Here is a 10567-nt window from a genome sequence, read left to right on the forward strand (position 1 = left end):
TTTGTCCTTGTATACATTTCCCCGAACCACAGTGTTTCCATCTATTAAACAGCAATAAGAGTAATAAATAAGACATAAAGTTTCTCTGAAAAGAAGAAAAAATTATAAAACCTTTAAATTCATATTATACAGCAGACCTTCTGTCTACTAATGGAATGTACACTTGTGATTTAGAAATCTTTCTAACATTTGCTAAGTCCAAGCCTTCATAAGAATTCTTCATGAAAACTGCTATGCACGCTCCAGTGAAGTTTGCTTGGTAGGCTGAGAGGCCTGGAAGCACTCACAAGGCAAAGAGTTTCAAGGAAATCTAACCTCCTGGAACCTTGGCATTCTCATAACCCGTATACTCATACCCTATCCCTGTGTTGGTTAGTCTGGTGTATGGATCCACGTGCTCTCTTTTAGTATTATTTTATTATATAAGTGCCTTTAAAGATTGAATTCTGACATATCTAAGCCTTCGCCAGTGTTCCAACATCCCAGAAAATCCTTGAAGCTGACAAACTTGAAATTCAGTAGGAATTAACATTTAAATTTACTTCTAGTAGAGATGGTGAAACTAATTAGGCATTAAAAGAACGGAGCCAGAATAGCTCAGGGCTGGTCTGCAGAGTGTTTACTTGGGAAAATAGCCAGTCTTACCCAGACAATGGAATACACAATGGCTTAGCTAATAGGTGGGTTTACCATGAGAGAGTTAGGGAATCCCCCTGAGACAGGTTTCTTCACTAGAACCCCTGGTGGTGGGTTTAACAATAGACTAGCATTATACCTGGCTCCCGTTTTGGAGGTAAACAGCAGTGCCTGGTCCCCGCCATCTTTTGATGTATACATTCCTTATGTTTTGTGTCACTGTAACTCGGTGGATAAATCTCGCCTGGTTTCTTGTTATTCTTCTGTATAAAACGTTTTGAAGCTCAACGTGACATTACATTCAGATTCTACACAACCTCTTGTGTTGATTTTGTCTGTCATTCACCAACTCCTTGTCCACCTGTAACCAGAGACCTGTTCTACACAGACAGGGACCAAAAAAGGGTCTGCAGCAGAAAACACTTTCACTAAATAGGTCATAAGAAGTGGGAGGAGGGAGAGCATAGGGGATTTTAGGAGGGGAAACTAGGAAAGAGGATAACATTTGAAATGTAAATAGAGAAAATATCCAATAAAAAATAGGTTATAAGAGCCAGGAACACTGAGTAATTACAGTCAGATAGGGGCTTCCGGACACAGCAGAGCAATTGCACATGACACTCACAGGCAGCCATGACTATAGGCACTAAACCTCCACCAGATCAAGCCAGACAAAACCTCATCAAGTACTGGGAGGTACTAATGAGTTCCCACCCCTAGGTGAGGACCTACTGGCAAGTAATTCTCCCTCGAAATGGAGAGTTAGTTGATTTTTCAAGTATGAGGCCCCTGAGAGGCTTCCCAGTAGGAGGCTCTATACCCATGCCTGTACCAGTATCACAAAGTTGACTCAGCAGGTTTCAAATGGAATACATGAAATGTTAGGGAATGGTGGTGGAGAGGGTAAGGGAGGAAATGGAGAGGAAGGAATAAAGAGTGATCCTCATCAAAAAAAATATATATATTACATATATATTTTTTAATATATATATACTCTCAGACAATAGACTTAAGAGTGCAAAGACCACAGAGAGCCATGCACCTCCCTAGGTAGCATCACCCACCGTTACAGGCCCCAGACACCCAAGGACCTCATAAAGCCCTGTGCATCTCACACAGGTTTCTGAGGGATTTGCATCAAGAGCCTGCTAACTCTACACAGGCTTTGTTACTGTTTTCAGAACATGTACCTGACCATAGCTGAGCCAGGACTGCCTCCTGGCCCTGGTGGTGTGGGCAGAGGAGAGCTTGTGGGCTGAACAGCACAGCCATCATCTAGGCCCAGATCCAGGGCTTTGAATTGGCCCACTCCAACATCTACCCCATCTATGAACTTCTGGGTGCATGTAGGGGCCAACCTGCAGATCCAAAGCTGCAGGATATTCATAACATAGGGCAACAACAGGATTTCTGAGAAGAGTCTCTGTGAGGATTCAGTATTGATAGTGTAGCAGAAGCCAGAGGCCTTGAATGACTCTTTGCATTAACATTTACAAGTAACGTTGTTTGGGCAAAAGGATATATTCTGGGACACACTGTAACACACTGAAGCTTCCACAGCAATATTTTTGTTTGTTTGTTTGTTTTAACTTTTTATTGATTCTTTGTGAATTTTACATCATGCTCTCCAATCCTACTTATCTCTGGTCCCTTAGTATCCATCCTGGCAATCTCTCCCTCCAAAAGAAAAAAAAATATGAACAAACAAACAAATATGACCAGAAAACAGATAGCCCAGAAACTAGGATGGAACCAAACATGACAGGCAGAAAAAAAAAAAAAGCAATGAATGATTCCCAGTGACATTTTGTTATACTCACAGATCAGTGCTAGCCCAGTTGTTATCAAAGATGCTGCATCCCGCAGCTAATGGCATTGAATGTAAAGACCTACAGCCAAACATTAGAGAGATCCCAGGTTTAAGGTCTCCATCAGATCCCTCCCCTCGGAGCTCGGGGAATCCCAAGGAAGAGGAGTTATAAACAGACTTCTGGCAAATTTATTGGATTCTTTTATCTATCTCACTTCCAAACCTATTCCACCTTTCCAACTCCTCAACACTAGGTAGAAGAGAAAGAAAATGAGAGGGGAAAGGAGCACTGATCTTTTTAGACTACTTTCTGCTAGTTAAGGCCATTAAGTTCCTTGTCAAGATATCTCCAACCAGCAATCCAGCAATCCAGCAATAATCCAGCAATAATCCAGCAATAATCCAGCAATCCAACAACCCAGCAATCATCCAGCAATCCAGCAAACAAAAGCAGCTGCTGCTGGCACCATGCCTCTTGGGGCCTTAGCATTTTTATACCCTCTGATGAGTCCCTAGGACTCCAAACATAAACTATCTCCAGTTGGCAATATTACACCCTTGCCAGAGCATGAGACAAATCATATTCACCTGCTGCAAAGCAGCTCTATATCCCACACCTGGGACTAAAACAAAAACCTTTTCCCTTAACATTTTTTTCAATTAATTTTTTATTCACTTTACATCCAATAACATCACTTTAAAGGCCCCTCACTCCTCTCCTCCTAGTCATGCCCTTACAATCCCTCTCCCCATTACCCTCTCCTCTTCTCCTCAGAGAATGGGAAGTTCCTCTTTGGTACCACCCAACTCTGGGACATCTAGTCCAAGCTGGACTAAGCATACCTTCTCCCAATAACTCCCAACAAGGCAATCCAGTTAAGGGAAGGGGATTCAATGGCAGACAACAGAGTCAGAGACAGCCACCACTCCAGTTGTTAGGATAACCACCTGAAGACCAAGCTGCACATCTGCTACAAATGTGTAGGGGATCTAGGTCCAGCCCCTGCATGCTCCTTTTTAGCAGTTCTGTAGCCCCCATGGGCCCAGGTTATTTAACTCTGTGGGTCTTCTTGTGGTGTCCATGACCCTTCCAACTCTTTTACCTCCCCCAACCCCTGACTCTTCCACACAACTTCCTGAGTCTTACTACAGGGACTGCTTGGTCCTCTGTAAATATGATATGATTTTTGGTTTTGTGTTTGGAGGAACGCCTAACAGTGGGGGTGAACATGTCTCTGACTCTTTTGCCTGCCTTTGGGACACTCTTCCTCCTACTGGGTTGCCACACCCAGCCTTGATGTAAGGGTTTCTTTCTGGTTCAGTTGTTGTGCCATATTCAGTTGATGTCCCTGAGAGGCCTTCTCTTTTCTGGGGGTAAGAATGGAATAAGGAGAATTGAAGAGTTGGTTTGGGATTTGGAGAAGAGGGGAGTAACTGGGGGAAGTGGAAGGAAGGGAAGCTTCATATAAGAGAAGAAATGATGAGGATGAGGATGATGAGGATGATGATGATGATGATAATTAGGGCATGGTACTAAACAGGGAATTCCCAACAGAAGAAACACAGTTGGGTAACAAATACTTTCTAGAATGTTCATCATCCTTAGCCATCAGAAAAACACAAATTAAAACCTCTTTGAGATTTTTTCTTAATACAGAATGTTCAAAAACAGAATAATAATAAAGCTGGTGTAGATGTGGAAACAAGGAAACACTATTTTGCTGCTGGTGAGAGTGAAAATTGGTGCAGTCTCTGTGGAAATTGGTGTTGAGGCTGCTCAAAAGCTCTATATCCTACTATAGGGATATAAAGGACTCTATATCCTACTATAGGTATACGTGCCCATTCATGTTCATTACTGTTCTGTTACCAATAGCCAACAGCCAAGATGTCCATCAACTGATGAACAATAAAAATGTGTCACATGTACACAGTGGTATTTTAGTTAGCTGTAAAGAAAATTGAAATTACAGTATTTGCAAGTAAATGGATGGAGCTGACAGTGGTAAGCCAGATCCAAAAAGCCAAGCATGTTCTTTCTCCTATGTGTGTGTTACTTTCAAATATTTAGATATGAGTGTTTTAATTGGATTGTTTATAGAATTCAGGAAAAGAGTAAGAGTCATGGAAGGAATTTGAAGGGAAGAAGATAGGATGTAGTTATTAAGAAAGGGGAAGAAGGGCTAGAGAGATGGCTCAGCGATTAAGAGCACTGATTGCTTTTCTGAAGGTCCTGAGTTCAAATCCCAGCAACCACATGGTGGCTCACAGCCATCCATAATGAGATCTGATGCCCTCTTCTGGTGTGCCTGAAGACAGCTACAGTGTACTTATTTATAATAATAAATAAATCTTTAAGCCAGAGTGAGTGAGCAGGGCTGACTGGAGTGAGCAACCTTCATTCTCAGCAACCACATGATGGCTCACAATCATCAGTACAGCTATGGTGCAGTGTCTCACAGTGGCCAACATATGCCAGAGAGGCTTCCTGTTCCAAAGATTTCACAGCCTCACAAATAGCTCCAGCAGCACGGGAGGAAGTGTTCAAATATTAGTATGTGGGGGCATTTTAGGTTCAAGCCCTACTCTACTGCATTTTATACACTTTTGCATTTTGAACCTGAACATCTCTGGAACTTCTAAGAAATCATCATCAAGGAATTGGAGTTGGTCTTAAAGATTTTGTTGTCTTCTTGGAAACTTTTATTGTCAAGTCTGAAGTGTAAGGCTGGTTTTTTTTTTCATTAATTTATTTATTTACTCACTTTATATCCCCCTCTCCTCCCAGTACTTGCTCACATATCATTCCCTCACTCCTCCCTCTCTATCTCCTCTGAGAAGAGGGGCTACCCCCTCCAGTATCACCCCACCCTGGCATATCAAGTCACAGCAGGAATAGATGCATCCTCTCCCACTGAGGCCAGACAAGGCAGCCAAGTTAAGGGAATAGGATCCACAGACAGGCAATAGATTCAGAGATAGCCCCTGCTCTAGTTGTTAGGGGATTCACATGAACACTAAACTGCATTTGCTACAAATGTAGGGGTTCTGGGTCTAGCCCATGCTATCTCTTTGGTTGGTAGTTCAGTATCTGGAAGCGCCCAAGGGTCCAGGTTGGTTGACTCACATTGAGTCCCTGTCCTCTTTGGATCCCTCAATCCTTGTCTCAACTCTTCCACAAGACTCCCCAAGCTATATCTAATGTTTGGCTTTGGGTCTCTGCATCTGTTTCCATTGGCTGCTAGATGGAGCCTCTCAGAAAATAGTTATGCTAGAATCCTATCTGCAAGCATAACAGAGCATCATTAGTAGTGTCAGGGAGTGGTTCTTGCCCATGGGGTGGGAATCAATTTGGGCCAGTCATTGGTTGTCCATTCCCTCAATCTCTGTTCCATCTTTGTCCCTGTACATCTTGTAAGTGGGACACTTTTTTTTTTCTTTTTGGTTTTTCGAGACAGGGTTTCTCTGTATAGCCTTGGCTGTCCTGGAACTCACTCTGTAGACCAGGCTTGCCTCGAACTCAGAAATTCTTCTGTCTCTGCCTCCCAAGTGCTGGAATTAAAGGTGTGTGCCACCACTGCCCGGGTTTCTTTTTTTTTTTTTTAAGTGGGACACATTTTGGGTCAAAGTTTATTTGGGTGGGTTTCTGTCCTTATCCCTCTACTGGAAGTCCTGCCTGGCTACAGAAGGTGGCCAGTTCAGACTCCATATCCCCTACTGCTAGGATTATCAACTAGAGTCACCATCAAAAACTCCTGGGGCTTCAACTTAACCCAGGTCTCTAGCACATCCTGGAGAGCCTCCTAACCCAATATACCACCGAGTTCCATTATCTCTCCCCTGCTCTCCCTACACCTGATGCCCCCTAGTCCATACCCCTCCCCATCCCCTCTCACATCCAGTTCCCTCCCTTCATCCACCTCCAGTATTTATTTTATTTCCCCTCCTGAGAAAGATTCAACCACCCTTCCATGGGCTGTCATTATTTGGCTTCCTTGGGTCTATGAATTGTAGCATCATTATCCTCTACTTTATGGTTAATATTCACTTATCAATGAGTACATACTGGAATACACGTCCTTTGGCTCTGGGTTTTTCTCTGGATTACATTTTCAGGTTCCAGCCATTTGTTTTCAAAATTCACGATGTCCTTGTTTTTACCTGCTGACTAGTATTCCATTATGTAAATTAAACACATTTTCTTTATACAGTCTTTTATTGAGGGACTTCTGGGTTATTCCAGTTTCTGGCTATTACAAATAAAGCTACTATGAATGTAATTGATCAAGTGACCTTCTGGGATAGTGTAGCACCTTTTGAGTATATGCCCAAGAGTGGTATGACTGGGTCTTCAGATACAACTATTCCCAATTTTCTGAGAAACAGCCAAGTTAATTTCAAGAGTAATTGTACAAATTTGCATATCCATCAGCAATGTAGGAGTGTTCTCCTTGCTCTACATCCTTGCCAGCATGTGTTGACCCTTGAGTTTTTGATCTTAGCCATTCTGATGGGTTTAAGGTAGAATCTCAGAGTCATTTTGATTTGCGTTTCCCTGATGACTAAGGGTATTGAATGTTTCTTTAATGTTTCTTGGCCATTAGAAATTCCTCTGTTGAGAATTCTGTTTAGCTCTTTATCCCATTTTTAATTGGGTTATTTGGGTTGTTGGTGTCTTAACTTCTTTATATATTTTGGATATTAACCCTTGGCCAGGTGGCAGGTTGTTGAAGATCTTTTACACTCTGTGTGAAGGCTGCTGTTTTGTACTATTGACAGTGTCTTTTGACTTATAGAATATTTGCAGCTTCATGAGGTCTCATTTATTAATTGTTAATGTTAGAGCCTGAGCCAATGGTGTTCTGTTCAGGAAGTTGTCACCTGCACCAACAAGTTCCAGGTCATTCCCCACTTTCTGTTCTAATAGATTTAGTGTATGTGGTGTTATGTAGAACTCTCTGATCCACCTCTACTTGAATTTTGTGCACAGTGATAAATATGGATCTATTGTTGTTCCTCTACATATAGACATCCAATTAGACAAGCACCATTTGTTGAAGATGATCTCCCTTTTCATTATATCATCCTGCACTTAAAACTATTAAAGATCAGTTTGAATTGATGTTACTATGGTCTAAGATAAGAGAGCATATGTGCTTGTTTTGTATATGGAAAAATGTTCTTTGCATGTTATGTCTTCCTGGGGCTCTTACTGAACATGAGACAAATATGTATGTCAGGAATAAATTCTGGGCTCTGCCCTACTTCTTTAAGTATGTTTTTGTCACTACTTTACTGCTTACTACATCTCTGTAATATAATTTTCTGCTAAGTAATTTTCATTCTAACTAAAGAGCTATTCTGCTAATTAGGTATTACCTTTAGCTTCACATCAAGTAAGAATATTTGGGCTTTGAGAGAGCACATATTCAAAGTCACATAGCTGTACCTGCTAGAGTCAAAATCCAACTCAAATTGTCTGCTAATATCTCCCATTATTTGAAATTAGGTTCTGGTTTTCTTGTGAATTGCCCCTGCCTGTTCCTTGGAGCCTTGTTTTTCTCACAGACATGGGAAATGATCCCATGTCCACTTTGAGGGATTGCTGTGCTCGTTCATTCAAATTAAATGTATGAGAAAATTATGCATCAGAAGGGAAAGTTCTACATAAGCAATGAAATGTATTCATCGTAGATTATTACCAATCTGTGTTACTATTTAACTGTGTCATTTTGGAAAACTCTAGCCTCAGGTTTTCCCTTCAGAAACAGAGAATTGGGAACTAGACCTGTGCATGTGTCCTCTACAGGTCAAATGACTCGAAAGGCAGTCAGATGGGCTATAATTCTGTGATTCTCTTGTGAGAATGGAAAGGGAGCATGAGGTCAGATGGCCATCGTAATGCAGGCCTTCAAACTTGCAGAGACAGCTACTCTATGACAATTAGGGACCAGAGGGCAAATGACGTGAGTGAGCTCTCCCTGTAACTGGCTTTCCTCTTTCACCTCTACTCTCCGTGACACATTGAAAAGGATCCCAGTGGTGACAATCTCCACTGTCACACATTAACAGTGGGTTTGTACCCCCAAAAGACCTATCTAAGAATGCAATAGGCACTCTAGAAAGCGACCCTGATAAAGAAGTAGGTCATTTCAACCTTCGACATTAGCTGTGGCTAGTTAAATCTCAGTGACTGGGCAATGCTGCCAGTAATACCATGGGCACTTCCTGAGGAGCACCCTGTTATGCTTTCTTTCCTCTTCCTCAGTTCCTCACCTTCTCCTTAGGACAGTTCCTTGGGTTCTTTTACTCTTGACTCAAGTTTTCTGAACTGTAAAAAGAATATTCAGGAAAATCTGGGTATTACCATGAGGTAGGTGATACTGTTGAATTCTAATTATGTAATGTCTTGAGGATATGACCTTGAAATTGGTTACTCTCTTGGTTTTTCACCCATAAAATTTCGAAAATAGGACTTACAGATTTGAATAAAGTGGTATATATCAAATATGACTCAATGTAAAAGTAAATAATTGATAGCTAAATTAAAAAGCTATTTGCTGAATTTCAAGAGAATTTCAAAAGATCAAAATATATTTGTCTCTGTTTCCCAATTTCCCCCACCCAAAGGAGACTTTTAATGTTTGCCCTTGGGGATTTTGCTTTGGAAATCATAGTAATTTCATTTCCACTTAAATAAAGAACCTTGGTTCATGACTACTGAGAAGCAAGAGACAAAAATGAGCAGAGTGCTCATACACAAGTCCATTAGCACTGTTGGAATACTGCAAACAGCCCCTGTTGTTCTAGCCCCAGAGTCTAGGACATAAGCCTTGGTAACTCCTGGAAGATGATGTAGGTAACCCAGGCATGGTAGATGCTCAGCCCTGGCAGATGGAACTGGTCTGGTAGTCTCTTTGAAGATTTTTTTCTTTGAATTCTCACTGAACAGCAGCTCCAGCTTTGCCTCAGTGCAGCTGAACATGTTTTTATTAGAAAAAGATTGGCATGGGTCTTGATTAACTATATCCACAAAACAAAATCTCCAACGAGTGTTTACACCAGTGTTTACAGTTCTTGCTTCACTCATCTTGGAAAATGGCAAACCAATGCAAAATCCTCTTCAAAGAGAATCAGTATATTTAGAAATCTTTCCCTTTTTCTCCAGTTTTTTTTTTTAATTGTAACATAACGGAGCTCCTCCCTTTTCCCTTTCTGCCACCACCTTGCGGTCCAGACTGAGGAAGACCCGGAAACTCCGGGGCCATGTGAGCCAAGGCCATGGCCGCATCCGTAAGCACTGCAAGCACGTAGGAGGCCGTGGAAATGCTGTAGGCATGCATCACCACAGGATCAACTTTGACAAATATCACACAGGTTACTTTGGGGGAGTTGGTATGGGGCATTACCACTTGAAGAGGAACCAGAGCTTCTGCCCAACAGTCAACCTGAATAAACTGTGGACGTTGGTCAGCGAGCAGATGCAGGTCAATGCAGCAAAAAACAAGACTGGAGCTGCTCACATCATTGATGTTGTTCTATCAGGCTACTAAAAAGTTCTGGGCAAGGGAAAGCTACCTAAGCAACCTGTCATCATGAAGGCCAAATTCTTCAGCAGAAGAGCTGAAGAGAAGATTAAGGGTGTTGGGGGTGCCTGTGTTCTGGTGGCTTAAAAGCCACATCGGAGACTAATTAAATGCTAATATTTTTAAAAAATGTAACATAACAAATGTCAAAATAGTTATTTGATTGTTTATATCATATAAAACTATAAAAACGAAAATCATCCTCAACTTGTCAGTCTCCCACCCCACACCTGGCTTAAAGTGAATACAACAAGGTTGGCTGCTCTGTCATCAGAATGCATAAAATAGTAGTGAAATTAAGTGAGTTGCTGAGTCAGGAGTTTTGCCTGTTGTTGGTGATTTGGGGTAATGTAATCTGTGATAGTGTACAATTTAATGATGGCTTTATTTGTTCTCATGTACACACTTACTGAAAAATTGTGTTAGCATCACTCTAAAAGTAATCCTAAACATACATATATATATATATGTGTGTGTGTGTGTGTGTGTGTGTATATATATATATTCATGCATACATATAGTTACACACAAATAT

General features: G+C 41.4%; 1 pseudogene; it reads left to right on the plus strand.

Annotated features, from left to right (window-relative positions):
- Positions 1 to 8325: 8325 nt before the first annotated feature.
- LOC110285990 (large ribosomal subunit protein uL15 pseudogene) lies at positions 8326 to 10119 on the plus strand (annotated as a pseudogene).
- The last annotated feature ends 448 nt before the right edge of the window (positions 10120 to 10567 follow it).

Source organism: Mus caroli, unplaced genomic scaffold (genome assembly GCF_978045245.1).
Source record: "Mus caroli unplaced genomic scaffold, Mus_caroli_1 scaffold_20, whole genome shotgun sequence".
Lineage (NCBI taxonomy): Eukaryota > Metazoa > Chordata > Mammalia > Rodentia > Muridae > Mus > Mus caroli.